General features: G+C 43.4%; 1 protein-coding gene across 2 annotated transcripts in view; it reads left to right on the plus strand.

Annotated features, from left to right (window-relative positions):
• DOCK11 (dedicator of cytokinesis 11) overlaps positions 1–25,510 on the plus strand; it is a 525,243-nt gene that overhangs the window by 338,297 nt on the left and 161,436 nt on the right. The gene's annotated exons all lie outside the window — the stretch shown is intronic.

The raw sequence follows: 25,510 nt of genomic DNA on the forward strand, positions 1-25,510 counted from the left end.
CAAGTAGGAGTCGTTTGTAAGTTGGATATTTGAAAGTAGGGGCCTGCCCTATATACTTTGCAGAAAATGGGGCCTTAGGTGTTGGTGTTGCCACAACACTGTAAGCCCTCACAGTTACTCTTGGTGGGCGCAGGAACGGGCCCTGCTGTGAAATATTAGATCAAGAATTGTGATTACATGCCATTGTTGAACAGTGGTAGAAAAATTGGGCCTTTGGTGGTGCCACAACACTGTAAGTCCTCACAGTAACTCTTGGTGGGCGCTGGAACGGGCCCTGCTGTGGAAGATTATATCAAGAATTGTAATTACATGCACCTATTGAACAGGGTCAGAAAAATTGGGCCTTTGGTGGTGGTGGTGGTGTTGCCACAACACTGTAAGCGCTCACAGTTACTCTTGGTGGGCACAGGAATGGGCCCTGCTGTGAAATATTAGATCAAGAATTGTAATTGCATGTCCCTGTTGAATAGGGGCAGAAAAATTGGGCCTTAGGCACTGGTGCCACAACACTGCAACCCCTCACAGATGCTATAGTTGGAGCGCAGGAATGAGCCCTGCTGCAAAGTATTGCATCAAAAATTGTAATTACACACCCCTGTTAAAGTTAACAGAATCTCTGCCCCAGTGTGGCTCCTGTCCTCCAAGCACACCAGCTCAAGCACCGCATGGCATCTTTTTGCCTGCGTGCTTGCGTAGCCCCTTGAACGCCTACGGAGCACCGCTGGTTCCGAGGACAAATCAGCACAGGAAGAGGCCAAGGAGAAAGAGGAGGGGGTGGAGGAGAGAGGTGTGGCAGAATCACCACTAGTAGAATGTTGGAGGCGTGGTGGCGGAACAACCTCCAACACTACTGCACCCTATCCTGCATCCTTCCCAGCTGCCAGAAGAGTCAAACAATGCGCGGTGAAGGGATAGGTAACGTCCCTGTCCATGCCTGCTGGACCATGAGTCAGCGGTAATATGCACCTTACCGCTGACCACCCTGTCCAGCGAGGCTAAGACATTGCTTTCCACATGCCGGTAGAGAGCCGGAATCACCTTCCGTGAGAAAAAGTGGCGTTTAGGAACCTGCCACTGAGGAACCGCACATTCCACAAACTCATGGAAGGGGGCAGAGTCTACCAACTGAAAAGGCAGCAGTTGAAGTGCTAGCAATTTAGCCAAGCTAGCATTCAACCGCTGGGCATGTGGATGGCTGGGAGTTTACTTCTTTCAGCGGTGCAGCAGCTGGGGCAAGGAAATTTGTCTGGTACAATCTGACGTCGGTGTGCCAATAGCAGATTGCCCGCGAGTACTTGGCTGTGACACACCTAATTCTACACCTTCATTCCTCTCAGTGCAGGTTTCAGAGAGGACTGAAGGTATAGTGGGGTTGGAGAGCCCAGCTGATGAGGAGCAAGGAGAAGTCCGCTTTGTTCTTTGGTGTGGGTCTTTTAGGTACGCTTGCCAACGAACTGCATGGCAGGTCGACATATGTCTGGTCAAGCATGTGGTGCCCAAGTGGGTGATGTTTTGGCCACGCTAAATATGCTTGAGACATATGTTGCAAATAGCAGCGGTGCGATCTGATGCACTCGTCTCAAAAAAGGCCCACACCAAAGAACTTTTGGAATAACACGCAGAGACAGCAGCGCCCTGCACATACGGAGCTCTGCGTTGTGATGCAGTCGGTGTGCTGCCCTTAAGCTGGCCCCTGGAGGGCATCCTGCCTTGTTGGAGATGTGCCTCCTCCTCCTCCTCTCTCCTATAAGGCACCCAGGTGGAGTCAGTGACTTCCTCATCATCCCCTCCCTCCTCATCACTGGAGCAAAGCTGGCAGTATGCTGCAGCTTGGGGAACATGACTGCCAGATTGCTGTCCTTCTTGGGCACCCCCTCTCTCTGGGCTCACGTTACTGCCTTCCTCTAGCTGGGTACCATCATCGGAGCCTTCAAAACGCTGGGCATCCTCCTGGAGCATGTACCCAACACTGTGGTCAAACAGTTTGGGGGACTCCTCAGGAGGACATGGTGGGGCTAGGGAAGGAGTGACTGATGCCATTGAGCTGAGGGAAGAGGCTGCATTGGCAGCTGCTTTGCCAGACAAAGTACCCTGAGCCTGGGTACGAGAGGATGGAGGAGGATGAGGACGGCTTGGTCATCCACTCTACCAAGTCTTCGGCATGTTGCGGCTCAACACGGCCAGCTGCCGAAAAAAAGGACAAGCGTGTCCCACGGCCATGTGCTGATGAGGATGCGCCATGTCCACGACTAGCACTGTTGCCTCTAGACACAGAGCCTGCTTGCCCTCTTTTATTGGCTTGTGACTGTCTGCCTCTCCTTTTTGGCTTTCCAGACATACTAATGGCCTGCAGTGAGATGTAGCTGCACAAAGCTGGGATGTATATATATACTGATTATACTGCAGCTAGCAGAATCAACTGCCTGCCTGTAGTATTATTAGTATGAGAACACCAGCAATTGTCTTCAGGTAGCTTTAGGTGCACACTGTGCAGAGGAAGCAGTACACTAACTGTAAATACTGCTGCTGCCTGTGGTATTAATAGGATCGGAAGAACACCAGCAATTGTCTTCACATAGCTTTAGGTGCACACTGTGCAGAGGACACAGTACACTAACTGTAAATACTGCAGCTGCCTGCCTGTGGTGCTAATAGGATCAGAAGAGCACCAGCAATTGTCTTCACATAGCTTTAGGTGCACACTATGTAGAGGACACAGTACACTAACTGTAAATACTGCAGCTGCCTGCCTGTGGTATTGATAGGATCAGAACACCAGCAATTGTCTTCAGGTAGCTTTAGGTGCACACTGTGCAAAGGACACAATACACTAACTGTAAATACTGTAAAAACACCTGCCTGCCTATCAGTATATTAGGAAGAGAATAACAGGAACGGATCTAGCTAAACTGAATACAGTGTATATATATATATATATATATATATATATATATATATACACACACACACAACACCTAGGATGCATATAATATATACATAATACACTGTAAGTGCAGCTAACTGACTCGCCTGCCTACTCTATCTAACTTAAATCAAATGACACTGTCTCTCTGTCTATCTCTCTCCGCCGCTGCAACACACTACACAAGGCCACCACGCAGGCGGCCTTATATAGTGTGGGGCATGTACTAAACCCCCTGAGCCTTAATTGCCCAAAGCCACCCTGGCTTTGGCCAATTACGGCTCTCTGTACAGACGGCGCTGTGATTGGCCAAGCATGCGGGTCATAGTGCATGCTTGGCCAATCATCAGCCAGTAATGCACTGCGATGCCGCAGTAAATTATGGGCTGTGAGGCGCCACTCGAATTTGGCGCAAATGGCCCATAATGTTCGCAATTCGACGAACAATCGAACAGGCGATGTTTGAGTCTAACATGGGTTCGACTCGAACTCGAAGCTCATCCCTAGTCTGTATCATAGCTGTCTCCTCCCAGAAGTTCTCCAATAATAGGGCAGTCCATAGATGATTTATTTTTTTCATTCAACCAGTGGGTTGAATGAAAAAAATTAATTCATTCTCCCATACACACATTTGAGGTGGATAGGTGAATCCTCCTGCCGTAGCTTTGTATTCTGACAGCGGGGAGACTTCCTCACTGTCAGAATACACTGGTCAGTGCTGCCAGCTATAGTGGGTGGTGCTGATCAAGCAGAAAATTTCTAACAGGGCAATTGTATCGAAGTCAAGATGTAGTTTGACTTCTGTACAACCACCCTGGCCATACATAGATCGAAATTCAGCCAGGCCCTGCTGAACAGGTCAAATTGCGATCCATGTATGGTCTGTTTAAATGGTTGGCATCTCTGAAAGTTAACACTGAATCATTCAGTTTGGTTGAACATGCATGTTGACAGTATGCTTTAGTCTGCATGTACAGCCTTGAAAAAGTATTCATACCCCTTGACATTTTCCACATTTTGTCATGTTACATCTAAAAATGTAAATGTATTTTATTCGGATTTTATGAGATAGACCAACACAAAGTGGGACATAATTGTGAAGTGGAAGAAAAATGATAAATGGTTTTCAAAATTTTTTACAAATATGTGAAAAGTGTGGCGTACATTTGTATTCAAGCCCCCCTGAGTCAATAGTTTGTAGAACCATGTTTCGCTGCATTACAGCTGCAAGTCTTTTTGGGTATGTCTCTACCAGCTTTGCACATCTAAAGTGGAATTTTTGCCCATTCTACTTTGCAAAAAAGCTCAAGCTATGTTAGATCGGATGGAGAGCATCTGTGAACAGCAATTTTCAAGTCTTGCCACAGATTCTCAATTGGATTTAGGTCTGGACTTTGACTGGGCCATTCTAACACATGAATATGGTTTGATAATTATATCTCTGGCTGTATGTTTAGGGTTGTTGTTCTAATGTTTTTTATTGGGATTTTTTGTGATATACTAACACAAAGTGGCACATAATTGTAAAGTGGAAGGAAAATGGTAAATGGTTCCCATTTTTTTTTTTTTTTACAAATAAATATGTGAAAAGTGTGGCATGCATTTGTATTCAGTCCCCTTTACTCTGATTCTCTTAAAGAGGAACTGCAGTCTGCTCACATAACCGCTAACCACTTTGCTGCAGAAATCTCCCTCCACTAAGTCTGGCTCCATCCATTTTAACTGCGGGCAGCTGATGCTACTGCCTGTTCACTTCCTTGATTTACACAGACACATAAAGGCACACCTCCAGCTCTGCAGCTCTCATTGGCTTTCTTTTGACTCATCCCCCCTCCCTTCCTGGCAAACTCTGTGCATGATGTCATAAGCCTAGGCTTATTACCAGACGAAAAACAGGAAGTGGGTTGTATAAGGTATTTACTGGCAGAAAAAAAATGTTTTACTATTCAAAGTTAGAACAACAAGGGCAGAAGATTTAATTGATGGAAAATTGAAAAAATGACTGAAGTTCCAATTTAACTAAAATCTAGTGGAACCAATTGCCTTCAGAATTCTCCTGTGTGTACTTTAATCCCAGTATAAATACAGCTGTTCTGTGAAGCCCTCAGAGGTTTGTTAGAGAACCTTAGTGAACATACAGCATCATGAAAGCCAAGGAACACACCAGACAGGTCAGGGATAAAGGTGTGGAGAAATTTAAAGCTTTAAAGTTAGGTTATAAAAAAAAAATCCCAAGCTTTGAACATCTTACAGAGCACTGTTCAATCCATCATCCGAAAATGGAAAGAGTATGGCACAACTGCAAACCTGGCCATCCACCTAAACTGACAGGCCTGGCAAGGAGAGCATTAATCAGAGAAGCAGCCACGAGGCCCATGGTAACTCTGGAGGAGCTGCAGAAATCCACAGCTCAGGTGGGAGAATCTGTCCACAGCACAACTATTAGTTGTGCACTCCACAAATCTGGCCTTTATGGAAGAGGGGCAAGAAGAACGCCATTGTTGAAAGAAAGCCATAGGAAGTCCCGTTTGCAGTTTACGAGAAGCCATGTGGGGGATACAGCAAACATGTGGAAGAAGGTGCTCTGGTCAGATGAGACCAAAATTGAACTTTTTTGGCCGAAAAGCAAATGTGTGGCAGAAAACTAACACTGCACACCACCCTGAACACACCATCCCCATCATGAAACATAGTGGTGGCAGCATCATGTTGTGGGGATGCTTTTCTTCAGCAGGGACAGGGAAGCTGGTCAGAGTTGATTTGAAGATGGATAGGGAAATCTTAGAAGAAAACCTGTTAAGAGTCTGCAAAAGACTCTTAACAGACTCTTAATGTCTTGCAGGACAATTTTATGGGTCAGATGGTAGACGCACCAACTAGAAATAAAACATTACTAGATCTACTGATTACCAACAATACAGACCTGATAACAGATGTGGAAATACGGGGCAATTTAGGTAACAGCGATCACAGGTCAATTAGTTTCAGTATAAATCACACAAATAGGAGACATGAAGGGAACACAAAGACACTGAATTTCAAAAGAGCCAACTTCCCTAAACTACAAACCTTGCTAAAAGGCATAAATTGGGATAAAATATTAGGAACAAAGAATACAGAGGAGAGATGGGTTTGCTTTAAGAGCATATTAAATAAGGGCATTAGCCAATGTATCCCATTGGGTAATAAATTTAAAAGAGCGAACAAACATCCTGGATGGCTTAACTCCAATGTAAAAATGCATATAAAAGCAAAGGAGAAGGCCTTCAAAAAATACAAGGTTAAGGGATCATCCACAGCATTCAGAATTTATAAAGAATGCAATAAGAAATGTAAGGGTGCAATTAGGATGGCTAAGATAGAACATGAAAGACACATAGCGGAGGAGAGCAAAAAAAATCCCAAGAAATTCTTTAAGTATGTAAACAGTAAAAAAGGGAGGACAGACCATATTGGCCCCATAAAGAATGAGGAAGGACATCTGGTTACAAAGGATGGGGAGATGGCAGAGGTATTGAATTTATTCTTCTCCTCAGTATTCACGAGTGAATCGGGGGGCTTCAGTAACCAAAACTGCAGTTTTTATCCTCATGACACAACACAGGAAGCACCTACATGGTTAACAGAGGACGGAATTAAAATTAGACTTGAGAAACTTAACATTAATAAATCACCGGGACCAGATGGCTTGCATCCGAGGGTACTTAGGGAACTCAGTCAGGTGATTGCCAGACCGTTGTTCCTAATTTTTACAGACAGTCTATTGACTGGAATGGTGCCAGCTGATTGGAGAAAAGCCAATGTAGCACCAATATTTAAAAAGGGCCCAAAAAACATCCCTGGGAATTACAGACCAGTTAGCCTAACATCAATAGTATGTAAACTCTTGGAGGGGATGATAAGGGACTATATACAAGATTTTAGTAATAAGAATGATATCATTAGCAGTAATCAGCATGGATTCATGAAGAATCGTTCTTGCCAAACCAATCTATTAACCTTCTATGAGGAGGTGAGTTGCCATCTAGATAAAGGAAGGCCCGTAGACGTGGTGTATCTGGATTTTGCAAAAGCATTTGACACAGTTCCCCATAAACGTTTACTGTACAAAATAAGGTGCGTTGGCATGGACCATAGGGTGAGTACATGGATTGAAAACTGGCTACAAGGGCGTGTTCAGAGGGTGGTGATAAATGGGGAGTACTCAGAATGGTCAGGGGTGGGTAGTGGGGTCCCCCAGGGTTCTGTGCTGGGACCAATCCTATTTAATTTGTTCATAAATGACCTGGAGGATGGGATAAACAGTTCCATCTCTGTATTTGCAGACGATACTAAGCTAAGCAGGGCAATAACTTCTCCGCAGGATGTGGAAATCTTGCAAAAAGACCTGAACAAATTAATGGGGTGGGCGACTACATGGCAAATGAGGTTCAATGTAGAAAAATGTAAAATAATGCATTTGGGTGTCAAAAATATGAATGCAATCTATACACTGGGGGGAGAACCTCTGGGGGAATCTAGGATGGAAAAGGACTTGGGGGTCCTAGTGGATGATAGGCTCAGCAACGGCATGCAATGCCAAGCTGCTGCTAATAAAGCAAACAGAATATTGGCATGCATTAAAAGGGGGATCAACTGCAGAGATAAAACGATAATTCTCCCGCTCTACAAGACTCTGGTCCGCCCGCACCTGGAGTATGCCGTCCAGTTCTGGGCACCAGTCCTCAGGAGGGACGTACTGGAAATGGAGCGAGTACAAAGAAGGGCAACAAAGCTAATAAAGGGTCTGGAGGATCTTAGTTATGAGGAAAGGTTGCGAGCACTGAACTTATTCTCTCTGGAGAAGAGACGCTTGAGAGGGGATATGATTTCAATTTACAAATACCGTACTGGTGACCCCACAATAGGGAGAAAACTTTTTCGCAGAAGAGAGTTTAATAAGACTCGTGGCCACTCATTGCAATTAGAGGAAAAGAGGTTTAACCTTAAACTACGTAGAGGGTTCTTTACTGTAAGAGCGGCAAGGATGTGGAATTCCCTTCCACAGGCGGTGGTCTCAGCGGGGAGCATTGATAGCTTCAAGAAACTATTAGATAATCACCTGAATGACCGCAATATACAGGGATATGTAATGTAATACTGACACATAATCACACACATAGGTTGGACTTGATGGACTTGTGTCTTTTTTCAACCTCACCTACTATGTAACTATGTAACTATGTAACTTGAGACTAGGGTCTCTAGCAGGACCTTCCAGCAGGACAACAACCCTAAACATACAGCCAGAGATACAATGGAATGGTTTAGATCAAAGCATATTCATGTGTTAGAATGGCCCAGTCAATGGCCAGACATAAATCCATTTGAGAATCTGTGGCAAGACTTGAAAATTGCTGTTCACAGATGCTCTCCATCCAATCTGACAGAGCTTGAGCTATTTTGCAAAGTAGAATAGGCAAAAATTTCACTCTCTAGATGTGCAAAGCTGGTAGAGACATCTCCAAAAAGACTTGCAGCTGTAATTGCAGTGAAAGGTGGTTCTACAAAGTATTGACTTCGGGGGGGGGGGGGGGGGGGATACAAATGCACGCCACACTTTTCACATATTTGTAAAAAAATTTGAAAACCATTTATCATTTTCCTTCCACTTCACAATTATGTCCCACTTTGTGTTGGTCTATCTCATAAAATCCCAATAAAATACATTTACGTTTTTAATTGTAACATGACAAAATGTGGAAAATGTCAAGGGTATGAATACTTTTTGAAGGCATTGTGTGTGCTGCTGATTCCAAATTAGGGTAGTGTTTCTGGGCTAGTTCCTTAATAGTCATCTATTTGTTCTTTACCTGGGGAAGTACATTGTGATACTTCCTCTTTTTCATTGTAATTCATACCTTGCTCTGGCACCTATCAAGATATTGTGTATACGGTGCTATAACAAAAGGATTTGTCTACCAGCTTTTCCACATTTTAAAAGGGTGGAGAAGTAATTTTGATATTTTTATAAACTTTTGAAACAGACCAGTAAGTATTTATCACAGAAGTTTATACAGCACTTTTTACATTTACATCTGTCTGTCCTCAAGATGCTTAAAGGGTAACTCCACTTTCGTGGGAAAAAAATGGCAAATAGAAAAATAAATAATATAGCATATACAATTGTGACACAAGTCATATTTTAATCTGCAGCTCTGTAATTTTCTGTGAAATGCAATGCAATATGGCTACAGTACCTGGAGGTGTTCTGTGCACAGATGGTGTACAGAACGCCCCCCAGATATTTAATTTCCTGCTTGTGTGATTGTCTCCCTGACTTTCCTAGAAGTCTGCACCAAGGCATAAGTCAGATTTCAGGCATCCGCTGCAACAAAAATGTCATTTTGGTGTGATACCCCCAATAGGAAATCACATCTAAAGGGATGCAGGCCCTGCAATTTTCCTCATTAGAGCTTTGCAGGTGCAGCAGCTGATTAATAATTATGAAACCACTCCCACGCAGATTCATGCAGAACATGGGCACAGACAAACACACTAGGATTTCTTCAGAATAACAAAAGGTAGGAATCTGCAAAGAGTTTGTCAAAATCCTTGTAATGTACATAGATGATTTTTTCTCAACAAAAGTGGAGTTACGTTTTAAGCTGGCCTTACATGCATCAATGGAAAAACCCTCCCTGCTGTCACTCAAAGAAACATTTTCCAGCAAGCCTGTTTGGGAGCAGTTGGTTCTTACATCAACAGCCCTTGAACTGGAGTGGCAATAGATGGATCGAAAGTCAACTGGTGGTCCTTGATCATCTATGGCCAGCTATACACTCTAAGGTTCCTATCCCACATGCATATACACTATAATACTAAAAGTATTGGGAAGCCTGCCTTTACATGCACATGAACTTTAATGGCATCCCAGTCTTAGTCCGCAGGGTTCAATACTGAGTTGGCCCACCCTTTGCAGCTATAACAGCTTCAACTCTTCTGGGAAGGCTGTCCACAAGGTTTAGGAGTGTGTATATGAGAATGTTTGACCATTCTTCCAGAAGCGCATTTGTGAGGTCAGGCACTGATGTGGATGAGAAAGCCTGGCTTACAGTCTTTACTCTAATTCATCGCAAAGGTGTTCTATCGGGTTTAGGTCACAACTCTGTGCAGGCCAGTCAAGTTCCTCAACCCCAAACTCGCTCATCCATGTCTTTATGGACCTTGCTTTGTGCACTTTTGGTAATATCGTGTATGCAATAGTATGCTATTTCAGCTGAACCCAACGGACAAAGTAAAAGCGGGTGAAGTTCCTCTTTAACAGATGGGGAACCCACATGTGATTTTCATTAAGCTTTAACTGACTTATGACCAATGTGGCCATGAAGTGTGCATGCTTGCCAGCCTTTTGCTGGCCATACATTTAAAGATGACAACATTGCTGACAAATGAAGTGAATATGTCAGAAAACTGCAGTGGGCAATTCAAGTAGCAATTGTTTTGTTTGTAAGGAACTGACCGTTCTGGCAAAAAATCGAATTGAATTAGACTAAAGCCTCATACACAATCGGATTTTTGGCCAGGAATTGTGTGATGACAGACTGTTTGCCTAAAATCTGACCGTTAGTACTCTCCATCAGACAATTGTTGTCCAACTTTCGACCAACAAATGTTGGATGGCAGGCTTCTAAATTTTTGGCGGACAGCGGTCTGTTGTCAGCTTTTCGTATCATGTGTACACAAGTCCGTCACACAAAAGTCCAAAGTACAAACACGCATGCTCGGAATCAATGCTCACCAAACATGACATTAGCAGAAGGTGCCCAAAGGGTGGTGCTCAAGAGCTGAAATTCCACATCAGATCTAGTACGTCACTACGTTTGTGTTTGTTGGCGGATAATTGTGTGCCATTAGTATGCAAGACAAAATCCAGGCACGCGCCCTTCATACAAAAGTCTGACGCTCTGGCTGTCAACAATCCGATCGTGTGTACGAGGCTTTAGACTTAGGCTGGATTCACACTGTTGCCAATTGGATGCAGGTTTCCACGCATCCAATTTGCATAGAAGGAGATTGTGACCGGCTCTCTATGGAGCCGGTTTACACATCTCAGCAGGGGCTCCAGTGCGAATTGCACAGGAGTTCTGTGCGTCTTTTGGTCCGTTGTTTCAGGTCCGAATTCAGCCTAACATTTGGGCTGAAAGTGGACCTGAAACAGTGAATGGGGACGCACCGGACTCCTGCTGTGGGCCAGAGCATGCTGCAGTGTGAATACAGCCTAAATCAGTATTTTTTAATATATTGAAAAATCATTTTTGAGCAAAAGATTATTTTAAACTATTACATCTATGACCTATCAGTTATAGTTTCTGTATGACCAACATTAGATAAGGTAGATTGTGTACTAATCTGGGTCTGGAGCTTGCTGGCTTCTTAACTATGTGTGATTTTTTTTTTTTCTTTTTGTGCCTGGGCAAGTGCATTGCCATGTGTTCACGTACACTGCTTTTACTTTAAAAGACTTACCACTACTATCACGTGTGTTATAACACATGTCAGTGCACCACAAAGGTGTGAACTAGTACTGGCACTAATAAAAACAATGTCAAACCCGTGCAAGTGCGTTAAAACATGTAGGTTAAATTGCAAAGGCGCGAATGGGCCCTAAGTGTTGTTGGTGAATCCATTTGAAATCTCAAACTACTGCTGTTTATTACATCTGTGCAGAGATATCTAAAGTATGTATTGGTAGAAGTCAGTGTAGTATATTCTTCTACTGTGTATACGCATATATTTTCTTAGAGGCCACGCAGATACGAACAGAGAGTGATTATATCAGTTACTGATATCAGATATGTGGGAAAATGTGAGAATCTGAAGTGTTAGAAACCGCAGACATGTGGTTAACATTATTATTTGCAAGTAGAAAAATGTACGTAGGTTTTTGAAAGGAAGTGCCAACCACTGATGAAATTATATATTTCAAACATTCTAAGTAAGCAGAAGGGGAAACTTCATGGCAAGTAGACCATGTCAAATGGGAAATGGGAAAGTAATTAGAAATGGAAAACACAGGGGTGGAAAGGCCAGAGTGCATATGGTGCTACTGACATCAACTGGAAAAAACGCTAAAAAAAAACCAGTTGTAAATGCATAGGCTCATTGGCAGCTTTATGATGGAGGGTGGCTATCAACACAAAGTAATGCAAAAGATATTTGATTCCAAAAAAAGGACTGTCCCTGCAAAAAAGACAAAGATTGGCTGCCTGGTACTTGGGAATTGTACATTCATAACCTAACTGCACACATAACACAGAAAACATTCTGCATACAAAGTAGGATTTTGAAAGGAACATATAGTGATTTTTCATATACTGTACACCGATAAGTGATAACATTAAAATCACAGACAATTTAGGTGAATAACATAACATAATATCATAATATCCCGGATAACATAACATAACATAATAACATAATATCCCGGAACAATAGCAACTGAAAGTTGGTGGGATAGACAGCAAGTAAACATGTTGCCCCTGAAGTTAATGTATTGAAAGCAGAAAATATGGGCATCTCTGTTGTGTATGTGGCTGCGTGGCTGTAGACTGATCAGGATGCCCATGTTTACACATGTCCACGGCCAAAAGCACCTACAATGTGCACGTAAGCATTAGAACTGGACTATGGGGCAATGGAAGAAGGTGGTCCAGTTTCATGAATCACATTTTCTTTTACATAATGCATATGGCTAGGTGCGTGTGCATTACTATCCTAGGGAAGAGATGGCACCAGGATAGAGTATGAGAAGAAGGCAAGGAGGCAGTTTGATTCTTTAGGTACTGTTCTGCAGAAAACTTTGGGTCCTACCTTTCATATGGATGTTACTTAACACATACCACCTACCTAAACATTGTTGCTGATCAAATACACCCCATTCATGGAAACGGTATTCCCTGATGGCAGTGGCCCCTTTCAGGAACACTGCAAAAATGTTTCAAAAATGGTTTGTGGAGCACATCAAGTGCGGTGACTTCAAATTCTTCAAATTCTGCAGATCTCAATCCAATTGAGCATCTGTGGGGTGTGCTGGAAAACTTAGTCCAACTCATGGAGGACCCACCTTGCAACTAGGGATGGGCGAATGGTTCGGCCCGAGCATAAGTTCGGGCCGAACTTTGTTTGTTTGAATGTTCGGCGAACAACAAACGTTATGCGGTGTTTGCGACAAAACGAAAGCCGCGGAACCCCGTTAAAGTCTATGGGACACTAACATGAAAAACCAAAAGTGCTCATTTTAAAGGCTTACAGTATATGCAAGTTATTGTCATAAAAAGTGTTTGGGGATCTGGGTCCTGCCAGGGACATGTATCAATGCAAAAAAAAAGTTTTAAAAACAGCCGTTTTTTCGGGAGCAGTGATTTTAATAATGCTTAAAGTGAAACAATAAAAATGAAATATTCCTTTAACCACTTCCCACCTGGCCTATAGCAGAATGACGGCTGGGCGGTGGTTCAGTTATCCTGACTGTGCGTCATATGACATCCTGCAGGATAACAGCCACCGCACGCCCGTAGGGGGCGCGCATCTCAGACACGAGTAGAGGAGAGCCAATCGGCGGCTCTCCTGACGGGGGGGGTCTGTGCTGATTGTTTATCAGCGCAGCCCCCCTCGGATCCCACCCAGGACCACCATCATGACGCCCAGGACCACCAGGATGGCCATCCACACTGGTCCACCAGGTATGGCCCCCCTAGACCACCAGGGAAATGCAAATCAGTGCCCAGGCAGCTGCCAATCAGTGCCCACTCACAATGCCTACAACTGCCACCAGGGATGCCTATCAGTGACGCATATCAGTGCCGCGTATCAATGCCCATCAGTGCCCAGCAGTGCCGCCAATCAGTGCCACCTATAAGTACCCATCTTTGCAGCCTTGCAGTGCCCATCAGTGTTGCCTTTCAGTGCCCATCAGTGCCGCCTATCAGTGCCCATCAGTGCCGCCTATCAATGCCCATCAGTGCCCATCATCGTTGCCTGTCAGTGCCCGTCAGTACCCGCTCATTGGTGCCACCTCATCGGTGCCGCCTTATCAGCGCCCGTCGGTGCCGCCTTATCAGTGAAGGAGAAAACTTACTTATTTACAACATTTTATAACAGAAACAAAATTTTCGGCCTTTTTTTATTTGTTTAGCAAAAAATGAAAACCGCAGAGGTGATCAAATACTACCAAAAGAAAGCTCTATTTGTGGGAACAAAATGATAACAATTCTGTTTGGGTACAGTGTGGCATGACCGCACAATTGTCATTTAAACAGTGACAGCGCAGAAAGCTGAAAATTGGCTTGGGCAGGAAGGTGTATAAGTGCCTGGCATTGAAGTTGTTAAATATCGTGCCTGGGGGGTGTCTATGGTATGCCTGTAAAGTGGCGCAGTTTTCCCATATTTAGAACAGTACCACAGCAAAATGACATCTCTAAAGGAAAAAAAGTAATTTAAAACTGATCACAGCTGTAATGAATTGTCGGGTCTCTGCAATATACTGTAGATAAAACTTATTGAAAAAAAAACGGCATGGGTCCCGTTCCCCCAGTCCATTACCAAGCCCTTTGGGTCTGGTATGAATATTAAGGGAACCCCTGAACCAAAATTTTTAAAAACAATTGCGTGGGGGTCCCCCCAAAATCCATATCAGGCCCTTCAGGTCTGGTATGGATATTAAGGAAACCCTGCGCCAAATTAAAAAAAAAAAATGGCATGGGGTCCCCCTAAAATCCATACCAGACCCTTATCCGAGCACGCAACCTGGCAGGCCACAGGAAAAGAGGGGAGAGCGCTCCCCCCTCCTGAACTGTACCAGGCCACATGCCCTCAACATGGGATGCTTTGGATACCCCCCCAAAGCACCTTGTCCCCATGTTTATGGGGACAAGGGCCTCATCCCCACAAACCTTGCCCGGTTGTTGTGGGGGTCTGTGGACCGGGGGCTTATCGGTATCTGGAAGCCCCCTTTAACAAGGGGACCCCCAGATACTGGCCTCCCCCCCATGTGAATTGGTAACAGGTACATCGTACCCCTACCATTTCATAAAAAAAGTTTCAAAAATAGTAAAAAAGACAGACACTTTGGGACAAGTCCTTTATTAAAAAATAAAAAAATAAAAATGTCCTGCGATGTAGATCCATCTCACGCCGCCCGACGAGCCAAAAAAAGAAAAAAAAAAAGCCGCAACAGCTCCGCCTCCATAGGAGGCTCCCGCCAAGTAACGCTTCTTCTCGGTGACAGCTGTTATATAGCTGAGGGCGGGGCCACTCAGTGACGTAAACGGGTGACCCCGCCTTCCTCTGACGTCACAATATCCAGCTAACACTTTATAAGCAGATACAGCAAATCATTTTTATTTCCTTTTGGTAAAAAGGTTTTATATAAATGAATAAAAGCTGTTCATTGTAATCACCCTGTCAGTGTTAAATGGTTTGTCTTAACACTAACTTCCTGGTGCCCAACATGTGACCCTTTTGCACTTTTTGTGTGGCCCTCTGGTCTCGTGCAGCCACCATTCTGTGTTTTCATATTGCCCTGTTAAAGCAGTGATTTCTAGCAGTCTCATGTATTTTCTCCAGTCTTCTGAAGCATGCCCCCAGGCTCCAAAAAATCTTATAGCATGTTCACAGTCTGTGACCTCCATAGTCCCTTGCCATTGCTTGCATCTTGTCTTCTGTTTCTGACCATCTCTTGCATCCTGTCCACAGTCTCTGACCATCTTTTGTATCATGCCCATAGTCTTTAACTATATCCTGTACTTTGTCTGCGGTCTCTGACACAGAAAATTCACAAATTTTTATGTGTGTCCATTTAACGATGCCGAGGACTGCACTTCAGACACCCCCATATTAAGAAAGTTGACTACCACTGCTCTAATTGCTACTTTGGCCAGCTTTGTCTGTTAAAGTAAGCTGAACAATAACAGACTTACTGGCTGGATCACCAGGGGAAAATAAAATAAAAAATCCTAAACATATATTTTATATATACTGTGTATATATAATATATTGTCAAAAGTATAGGGATGCCTGCGTTTCCACGCACATGAACTTTAATGCCATCCCACTCCGTTTCTGTAGGGTTCCATCTTGAGTTGGCCCACCCTTTGCAGCTACAGTATAACACAGGGGTCGGGAACCTATGGCTCGCGAGCCAGATGTGGCTCTTTTGATGGCTGCATCTGGCTCTCGCCTCTCAATCCGCGGATCGCGTGGTGTGCCGATCTGCAGATTGAGCCCATAGGAAAGGCCGCGGCTTCGGCCTAGCTCCAGAGCCGATATTTCAGTGGGGGAGGTGTGGATATTACAGTGGGGGAGATGTGGATATTACAGTGGGGGAGATGTGGATATTACAGTGGGGGAGATGTGGATATTACAGTGGGGGAGATGATGATATTACAGTGGGGGGAGATGTGGACATTACAGTGGGGGAGATGTGGATATTACAGTGGGGGAGATGTGAATATTACAGTGGGGGAGATGTGGATATTACAGTGGGGGGAGATGTGGATATTACAGTGGGGGAGATGTGGATATTACAGCGGGGGGAGATGTGGATATCACAGTGGGGGAGATGACGATATTACAGTGGGGGGAGATGTAGACATTATAGTGGGGGAGATGTGGATATTACAGTGGGGGGAGATGTGGATATTACAGTGGGGGGAGATGTGGACATTACAGTGGGGAGAGATGTGGACATTACAGTGGGGAGAGATGAGGACATTACAGTGGGGAAGATGTGGACATTACAGTGGGGGAGATGTGGATATTACAGTGGGGGAGATGTGGACATTACAGTGGGGAAGATGTGGACATTACAGTGGGGGAGATGTGGATATTACAGTGGGGGGGGAGATGTGGATATTATAGTGGGGGAGATGTGGACATTACAGTGGGGGAGATGTGGATATTACAGTAGGGGAGATGTGGATATTATAATGGGGAGATGTGGATATTACAGTGGGGGAGATGACGATATTACAGTGGGGGGAGATGTGGACATTACAGTGGGGGAGATGTGGATATTACAGTGGGGGAGATGACGATATTACAGTAGGGGGAGATGTGGACATTACAGTGGGGGAGATGTGGATATTACAGTGGGGGAGATGTGGATATTACAGTGGGGGAGATGACGATATTACAGTAGGGGGAGATGTGGACATTACAGTGGGGGAGATGTGGATATTACAGTAGGGGAGATGTGGATATTACAGTGGGGGAGATGTGAATATTACAGTGGGGGAGATGTGGATATTACAGTGGGGGAGATGTGGATATTACAGTGGGGGGAGATGTGGATATTACAGTGGGGGGAGATGTGGATATTACAGTGGGGGAGATGACGACATTACAGTTATAATTAATCGAAATTAGTCGATTAATCGATTAAAAAAAAAATCGAATAATCGAACACGAAAAGTCGCATTAATGGTAAGAAGTACTTTATTCATTATTGGTTAGCAACAGCAAAACATAGTTATTAAAAAGAATTCAGAGATTTATTGTACTTTAAAAGTGTTGGTCTTACATAAAATGCACACATTTACTTTTATTTAGTTTTAAATATATTGTATGGCTCTCACGGAATTACATTTAAATTTAAAATATGTGGCGTTCATGGCTCTCTCAGCCAAAAAGGTTCCTGACCCCTGGTATAACAGCTTCAAATCTTCTGGGAAGGCTGTCCACAAGGTTTAGGAGTGTGTCTATGGGAATGTTTGACCATTCTTCCAGAGCATTTGTGAGGTCAGGCACTGATGTTGGATGAGAAGGCCTGGCTCGCAGTCTTCACTCTAATTCATCCCAAAGGTGTTTTATCAGGTTGAGGTCAGGGCTCTGTGCAGGCTAGTCAAGTTCCTCCACCCTAAACTTGCTCATTCATGTCTTTATGGGCCTTGATTTGTGCACTGGTCCAAATCATGTGGCGGAGGGGGGATTATGGTGTGGGGTTGTTTTTCAGTGGTTGGACTTGGCCCCTTAGTTCTAGTGAAGGGAACTCTTAAGGCGTCAGCATACTAAGACTTTTTGGACAATTTCATGTTCTCAACTTTGTGGGAACAGTTTGGGGATGGCCCCTTCCTGTTCCAACATGACTGCACACCAGTGCACAAAGCAAGGTCCATAGCGAGTTTGGGGTGGAGAAACTTGACTGGCCTGCACAGAGTCCTGACCTAAACCCGTTGAACACCTTTGGGATGAATTAGAGCCAACTCAATATTGAACCCTATGGACTAAGACTGGGATGACATTAAAGTTCATGTGCGTGTAAAGGCAAGCGTCACAATACTTTTGGCAATATAGTATGTAACGATACCCCCGAAGGAGCTGCTTTTGTTTGTTCAGTCCGTTACTTTGCCTCTCAACCCCAAAGAACTGTCCCAGCCCCTCTGGCACACCTAGCAAACAGTGTACTTGCAAACACAGTAAAACAGACACAGATGTAGTGAACAGGAAGTTTGTTTACTGGGAGACTTTCCACAATCAAACAAACTGTGATCTGGTAACTTATTAGTCATGAATAGCAAACTGTAATATTTAATAGTGTTAATCAAACCCAAAATGCAGACTTCAAAATAACACAGTCAAACAACTTAAATAGGTCTAGAGTGTCCTATGAACTCAGGCTTAAAGGGGAACTGATCTGACTTACCAACAGTCAGTCTGTTTCCCTAAAATCCTGAAATCACATACCCAGGCAATTAAATGTGAGGCAATAGGCCACAAATGCAATTTATCACTTTAACATTTAACGTGAGAGTTCCCCTTTAAAGGTAGTCACTAGGATCACTAAATTACTGATACTGAAGTAGTAACAGGAAGGGTCCTCACAATGGAGATATCCAGGATCTTCAGCTAGCCTGGAGTTGGTGCACTTGGTGCCCTGCTGAGCAGGATAAACAAAGGGGTACTTGAAAGTATCCTGGTAGGCAAAAATGAGATGTTGGATGGTAGCAGTATCCCGATAGGCATAGAGGGATGTAGTGATTGTTCAGCAGGGTGCAAGTGTTCCTACAAATGTGGGCACTGGTGAGGCAATGTTGCCTGACTACCGTGTCTTTAAAGATTGGCAAACACCCGCTCACCCATCCTGCGACCAAAGGATCGAATGACCAGTTCCCCAAAAAACCCGACTGGCCACCTTGTAACCGGATCGTCCCACGCCCTCAGGAACACCTGGAGATATAGCCAGGATCCCTTTGAGGTTGGATGTCCATCAGGTGTGAATGGGGAGCAGGTGTGTTTAATTTGTTGTTATTGCTCTTACGCTCTCATAATGGTCACTGAAAGTTCAGCATGCCACCACATGGCAAATAACTCTCTGAGGATCTGAAAAAAAATTGTTTCCCTACATAAAGATGGTCTAGGCTATAAGAAGATTGCCAAGACCCTGAAACTGAGCTACAGCACGGTGGCCAAGACCATACATCAGTTTAACAGAACAGGTTCCACTCAGAACAGGCCTCGCCATGGTCGACCAAAGAAGTTGAGTGCACATGCTCAACTCCATATCCAGAGGTTGTCTTTGGGAAATAGACGTATGAGTGCTGCCAGCTTGGCTGCAGCGGTTGAAGGGTTGGGGGGGTCAGGCTGTCAGTACTCAGACCATTGGCCGCACACTGCATCAAATTGGTCTGCATCGCTGTCGTCCCAGAAGGAAGCCTCTTTTAAAGATGATGTGCAAGAAAGCCCACAAGCAGTTTGCTGAAGACAAGCAGACTAAAGACATGAATTACTGGAACCATGTCCTGTGGTCTGATGAGACCAAGATAAACTTATTTGGTTCAGATGGTGTCAAGCGTGTGTGGTGGCAACCAGGCGAGGAGTACCAATACAAGTGTGTCTTGCCTACAGTCAAGCATAGTGGTGGGAGTGTCATTGTCTGGGGCTGCATGAGTGCTGCCGGGACTGGGGAGCTACAGTTCATTGAGGGAACCATGAATGCGAACATGTACTGTGACATACTGAAGCAGAGCATGACCCCTCCCCTTCGGAGACTGGGCCGGAGGGCAGTATTCCAACATAACAACCCCAAACACACCTCTAAGATGACCACTGGCTTGCTAAAGAAGCTGAGGGTAAAGATGATGGACTGGCCAAGCATGTTTCCAGACCTAAACACTATTAAGCATCTGTGGGGCATCCTCAAATTGGTGGAAGAGCGCAAGGTCTCCACCGGCTCCATGATGTCATGTCATGGCAACCTGTGAAGCTCTGGTGAACCCCATGCCCAAGAGGGTTAAGGCAGTGCTGGAAAATAATGGTGACCACAAAAAAATATTGACACTTTGGGCCCAATTGGACATTTTCACTTAGGGGTGTACTCACTTTTGTTGCCAGCAGTTTAGATATTAATGGCTGTGTGTTGAGTTATTTTGAGGGGACATCAAATTTACACTGTTCTACAAGCTGTACACTCACTACTTTACATTGTAGCAAAGTGTCATTTCTTCAGTGTTGTCACATGAAGAGATATAATAAAATATTTACAAAAAATGTGAGGGGTGTACTCACTTTTGTGAGATACTGTGTGTGTATAATATATATATATATATATATATATATATATATATATATATATATATAGTAGTGTCAGAATTATGTTTAATATATTTGAACCAAGCCTCATTGTCACACAGGAAATCATTTTAGGGCAGGGGGAAGTTACACATAAAAGGTTTTTTACTTTAAGGTCTCTTTCACATGATACTCCTGTTTGAGCATCTACTTTTTCAAACCTTCTTGTGCACTCGCGCATTGTCTCGCAAGTGCGCGAAAATGTATTCTCTCATTTTCAATCTGCACAATATGTAAATGGGCACTTGCGCGCATGCGGCATAAATTACTGACCCAAAAGGCTGATTTTTCTATTTTTTTTTTTTTTACTGAAGAATGCATGGTGCTTGCTTAACCGATTGCCAACCGGCAGAATGGCTCTCCTGGGTGAAACCCCGTATGGGTACATTGTACCCTTTAAGAGCCCCCAGAGGGCACGCGCGCGCTGCTGCACCGCAGGCACCCGATGTGCGTTGCCAGCGTGCTGGATCGCTGCCGGCCACACGCAATCGTAGGCACGAGTAACAGCACAGGGATTTGTGTGTGTAAACACACAAATCCCTGTTCTGTCAGGGGAGAGGAGACATATCGTTTGTTCCTACCAAATAGGGAACACACATTTAACCTCTTGATCGTCCCTAGTGTTAACCCCTTCCCTACCAGTGACATTTACACAGTAATCAGTGCATTTTTATAGCACTGATCGCTGTATAAATGTCAACGGTCCCAAAAATGTGTCAGAAGTGTCCTATCTGTCCGCCGCAATGTTGCAGTACCTCTAAAAAATCACAGATCACCACCATTACTAGTAAAAAAAAAAAAAATGCCATAAGAATGTCCTAAATCTTTCCCATAGTTTGTAGACGCTATAACTTTTGCGCAAACCAATCAATATACGCTTATTGCATTTTTTTTTACCAAAAATATGTAGAAAAGTATATATTGGCCTAAACTGATGAAGAAATTTGTTTTTTAAAAACATTTTTGGGGTTATTTATTAGAGCAAAAAGTGAAAAATATTGTTTTTTTTTTTTTCAAAATTGTCGCTCTTTTTTTGTTTATAGCGCAAAAAGTAAAAACCGCAGAGGTGGTCAAATACCACCAAAAGAAAGCTATATTTGTGGGGGAAAAAAAGATGCAAATTTCATTTGGGTACAGCATTTCCTGACCGCTCAATTGTCAGTTAAAATGACGCAGTGCCAAATTGTAAAAAGTGCTCTGGTCATGAAGAGGTAAAGTCTTTTTCCGGGGCTGAAGTGGTTAAGTGCCTGTGTGCATAGGCACATTACAATTAATAGGCTGTATTTTAGCTCAGTAAAAAAAAAAAAAACTCTACTGAGTTTTTCAAGCTGCAGTGTGCAAGAGACCTTATACAGAGAATATATTCAGGTAAAAAAAAAAACCTTTAGCTTTTACAGCCGCTTTAGGGGGAATATATTAGCATTCTTTCTAAAATTGTGAATATATTATACTTTATTTAGAATCGTGTTTGTCTAGAATAGTATCTTACACATAAAAGTTTACGGATACAAAGAGGTATTTTTTGGGTGGGATTTTTTAGGTGCTGGTATAATGAAAACAAATATTCAATGAAAATACATGGTTTTATTAAGACACACAAGATAAAATCAAAAAATTGTTGTTATTAAACAACATAAGTATTAATACAATATTGTATGAAGATATGCTGTTTGTATGGAAGTATCTTTTCGTGTAGAAGGTGACAATTATGAGGTTATCTCGACATGTTTCGCCACTGTGGGCTTCCTCAGGGGATATACTTAATAGCGCAATATAGGTCACTAAATATAGAATAAAATACATTTATTTAGTGTGAAATAAAATTCAAGTTTGGTAACAAAAGTTTACCTGAGAAAAGTCTTCAGCAGTGTATGGTCACCCTTGATACAACGCAAATGCTATCAAGAGTGACCTCTTTATAGATACACGCTGCTCGGCCGGCGTTTGGCGCCACCAGCTGAGTATGGACATGCGGGGGCTACTGCGCAGGCGGGAAGCACTGTTCATCTAGTACTACAAAGTCCATAATGCATCGCAGCCTGGTGCAGCAGGAGATGACGCGATGGGAGCTGACAGGCCCCAATCATTGGGCTGGCATCTGCTATTTCCACACATGTACCAACGGGCAGGCAATAGAAAGGCTGATGCAGACCTATTCCGCAGAAAAAATAGATTGAGAAAAAGAAAAAAACAAATAGATTGAGAGGCTGCATTTGTAATGACCCAGAGGGGTCAGCTATCCGGAGAGCCAGCACACATGGGAGCAGATTGATGCAGCGAACAAGGCGAGCAATGAACATAAATATATCAAATAAACAATGCATACTAAAACAGTCAATCATTTTTTTGGATTATTTCTATAGCAACCATATATTTAGGATTAGGTCTAAAGCGGATATATAGTTGTTGGTTAGAGATCAAGCAAATATATATAATGCATAGAGAACAATTACAATAACAACATTAGACAGCTGATCATAAATATACAAGACATATTGGAATAAATGGGGCAAATGGAGGGGGTGACAGAGGGCCTGTGGCAAGGGATTGGCTCAGTGGTACCCATAGTAATAATGATAAAAATGCTTTGAAAATCACAGTTTCATACAAGCCCGGATATGTCGTGGCATTTAAATTATAAATCCATCAGGTTTCCAGCTATAGCAGCATACGATCGATTCTGTCACATCTAGTGGTGGTAGGTATATGGTCAAGGGCCGTGAATTGAATGAAAGTTAACATTTTATAAACATCACAGCGGCTGTGCTCGAACCAGCACAGTCATGTGTTTACTCTAACCAGTTTGTTGAAAAGTAATGTACTCTATAACACAGGCACTTCATGGCAATTCATGCCCTTGTCCTGCCATCACAGCACACTGTTTGTGTCTGTGTATTGATTTTGAAATGCCTATTCACCCCACTTTGTCCCCTTTTTTGGCTTTTAGACGCTATTACCTATGGTGTAGCCATCAGGGCGTTTCTTGTGGATGTGCGCTGACGGCTTATACAGGGATACACGCCTATTCACCTGTGTTTGCACGTGGATTTTTCCAGCCAATGTGGATCTTTCACATTTTGTTTTTATCATCAGTCTCCTTTTGTATCCTCATAATGAACCTTCTATTTAAATACCTTAGAGCCAAATACAATGTAGTTTATTATGCAAAACTAACTGTTCAGTTCATATCTATGCACTGCAGTGTGACCGCTATGTAACTATATCTGTTTCAGATAAAGATAAAGTCATCCAAGTGTAAATCTTCCCTGATGAAGGAAAATATACTGTATACCAATAAATTCCAAAACATGTTGGGATACATGCTAGAAATCTTCATGGACTGACCACAGTTTGACTCTGGCAGTATACCTGGATAATCCGCATTGGGTTTGGCGTATATATGTATAACTTGGTTCATTGGTATACCCTGTATATTTTAACATTAATGTTTATGGCTATGTTTATATTTTATCATGTTGTGTACTCAATAAAAGTGGCACTACGTTGCCTTTTATCTATTTTTCTCCTCAAAATTTTCTGCCTAAAAAGTCCAAGAGGGCTGCCCCTGTTGCACTTGATGCATACTTTCTTTCGGAGCCCTGAACCCTGATGGCTGGTCACTTGCTAGGAAACAAGCAACTGCCCAGTTTAGAAAACCTGTCCTGATTGCTGTTATTCCCTCTTAAAAAGCTGTGCCAGTCTTTGACACCAGACTCCCCTTCCCACTCCACTGACTTGATTTGTAAGTGCAAAGTGTAAGCATGTGCAGTCTACTTTCTCCTCTGTAGGTGCCGCTCAACCACAGCGGCATTACAGAGGGGGAGGAAGTCAAAAGAAACATGGTTCTTCTATGCGTTTCCTGGGTCACTGAGGAAGCTATCTAATTGGATGCTGCCACCTCAGGTGAGTCTGGTGGCCATCTTGGATCAGGAAGAGTCTATTTATACTGATAGTAAAGTCTCTGTTTTTTTTTCTTTCAATGACAAACATGTTAAGTTATGTCCCTGTTAAGTTGAGTTCCTGGCCCCTCCCTCTTGTCCAGTGCCCCCACAGCAAGCAGCTTTTTATGGGTGTACCTGAGGCGAGCTGCAGCTCTGTTCGTCCATTCAGACAAGGAGCTGCATATCGGCCCCCTCTCTCTCCCGATTGGCTAACTGACTTTGATTGACAGCCACAAGAACCAATGGCACCGCTGCTGTGCCTCAGCCAATCAGGAGGGAGAGCCAGGGATGGCCGAAGGACTCGTGGACATCGTTGGACAGAGATGGGGCTCAGGTAAGTATTAGGGGGTGCTGGGAAAGCTGCTACACACAGAAGGCTATTTATCTTAATGCATAAAATGCATTAAGATAAAAAAAACTTCTGCCTTTACAACTCCTTTAATATGTTACTAAACCCAGGAACCTGCATTCACTATAGCTGGTCTCTCACAGTACACAGCACATGGAAATGCAATTATCTTTGTGTATATAAACTGCTAAATACTTTTTCTCATCAGCAGTATATAGGAGTCTTGTGACTTCTATCAGTGTCTGGCTGAGCAGTGGCTAAAGCATGTAGGAGTTGTTGTTCTCTTCTGACTGTCCTATGAGGTTGCATGACCCATAACTTTCTGTCTCCACAGTGCTGATTGGCCCTGTGCTTAGTACATGCACCCTCCCCCCCAAAAAAAAAAAAAACTCTCTAGCAATACACACCAAACTAAGCATGTGCTGAGTGCCTCCTAGGGCTCTGTTCTATCAGCAAATGGATTGGGAATAGTAAAAAAGGGGAGTATCAGAGAAATAAGGATCGAACAGCCTTTGTACACAATGTGGAGGATTAACCCCTTAGGTTCCACGGTGAGTATAACAAGCATGCTTAAGGTTGGATTCACACCGATGCAGTTTTGGTGCTTTTTGCATTTTGCAGATTTGCACTACAGTCCATTTAACATGGTTTCCTATGGAACATGTTCTGTAGTGCAAATCTTCAAAATGC

Source organism: Aquarana catesbeiana, linkage group LG09 (genome assembly GCF_042186555.1).
Source record: "Aquarana catesbeiana isolate 2022-GZ linkage group LG09, ASM4218655v1, whole genome shotgun sequence".
Classification (NCBI taxonomy): domain Eukaryota; kingdom Metazoa; phylum Chordata; class Amphibia; order Anura; family Ranidae; genus Aquarana; species Aquarana catesbeiana.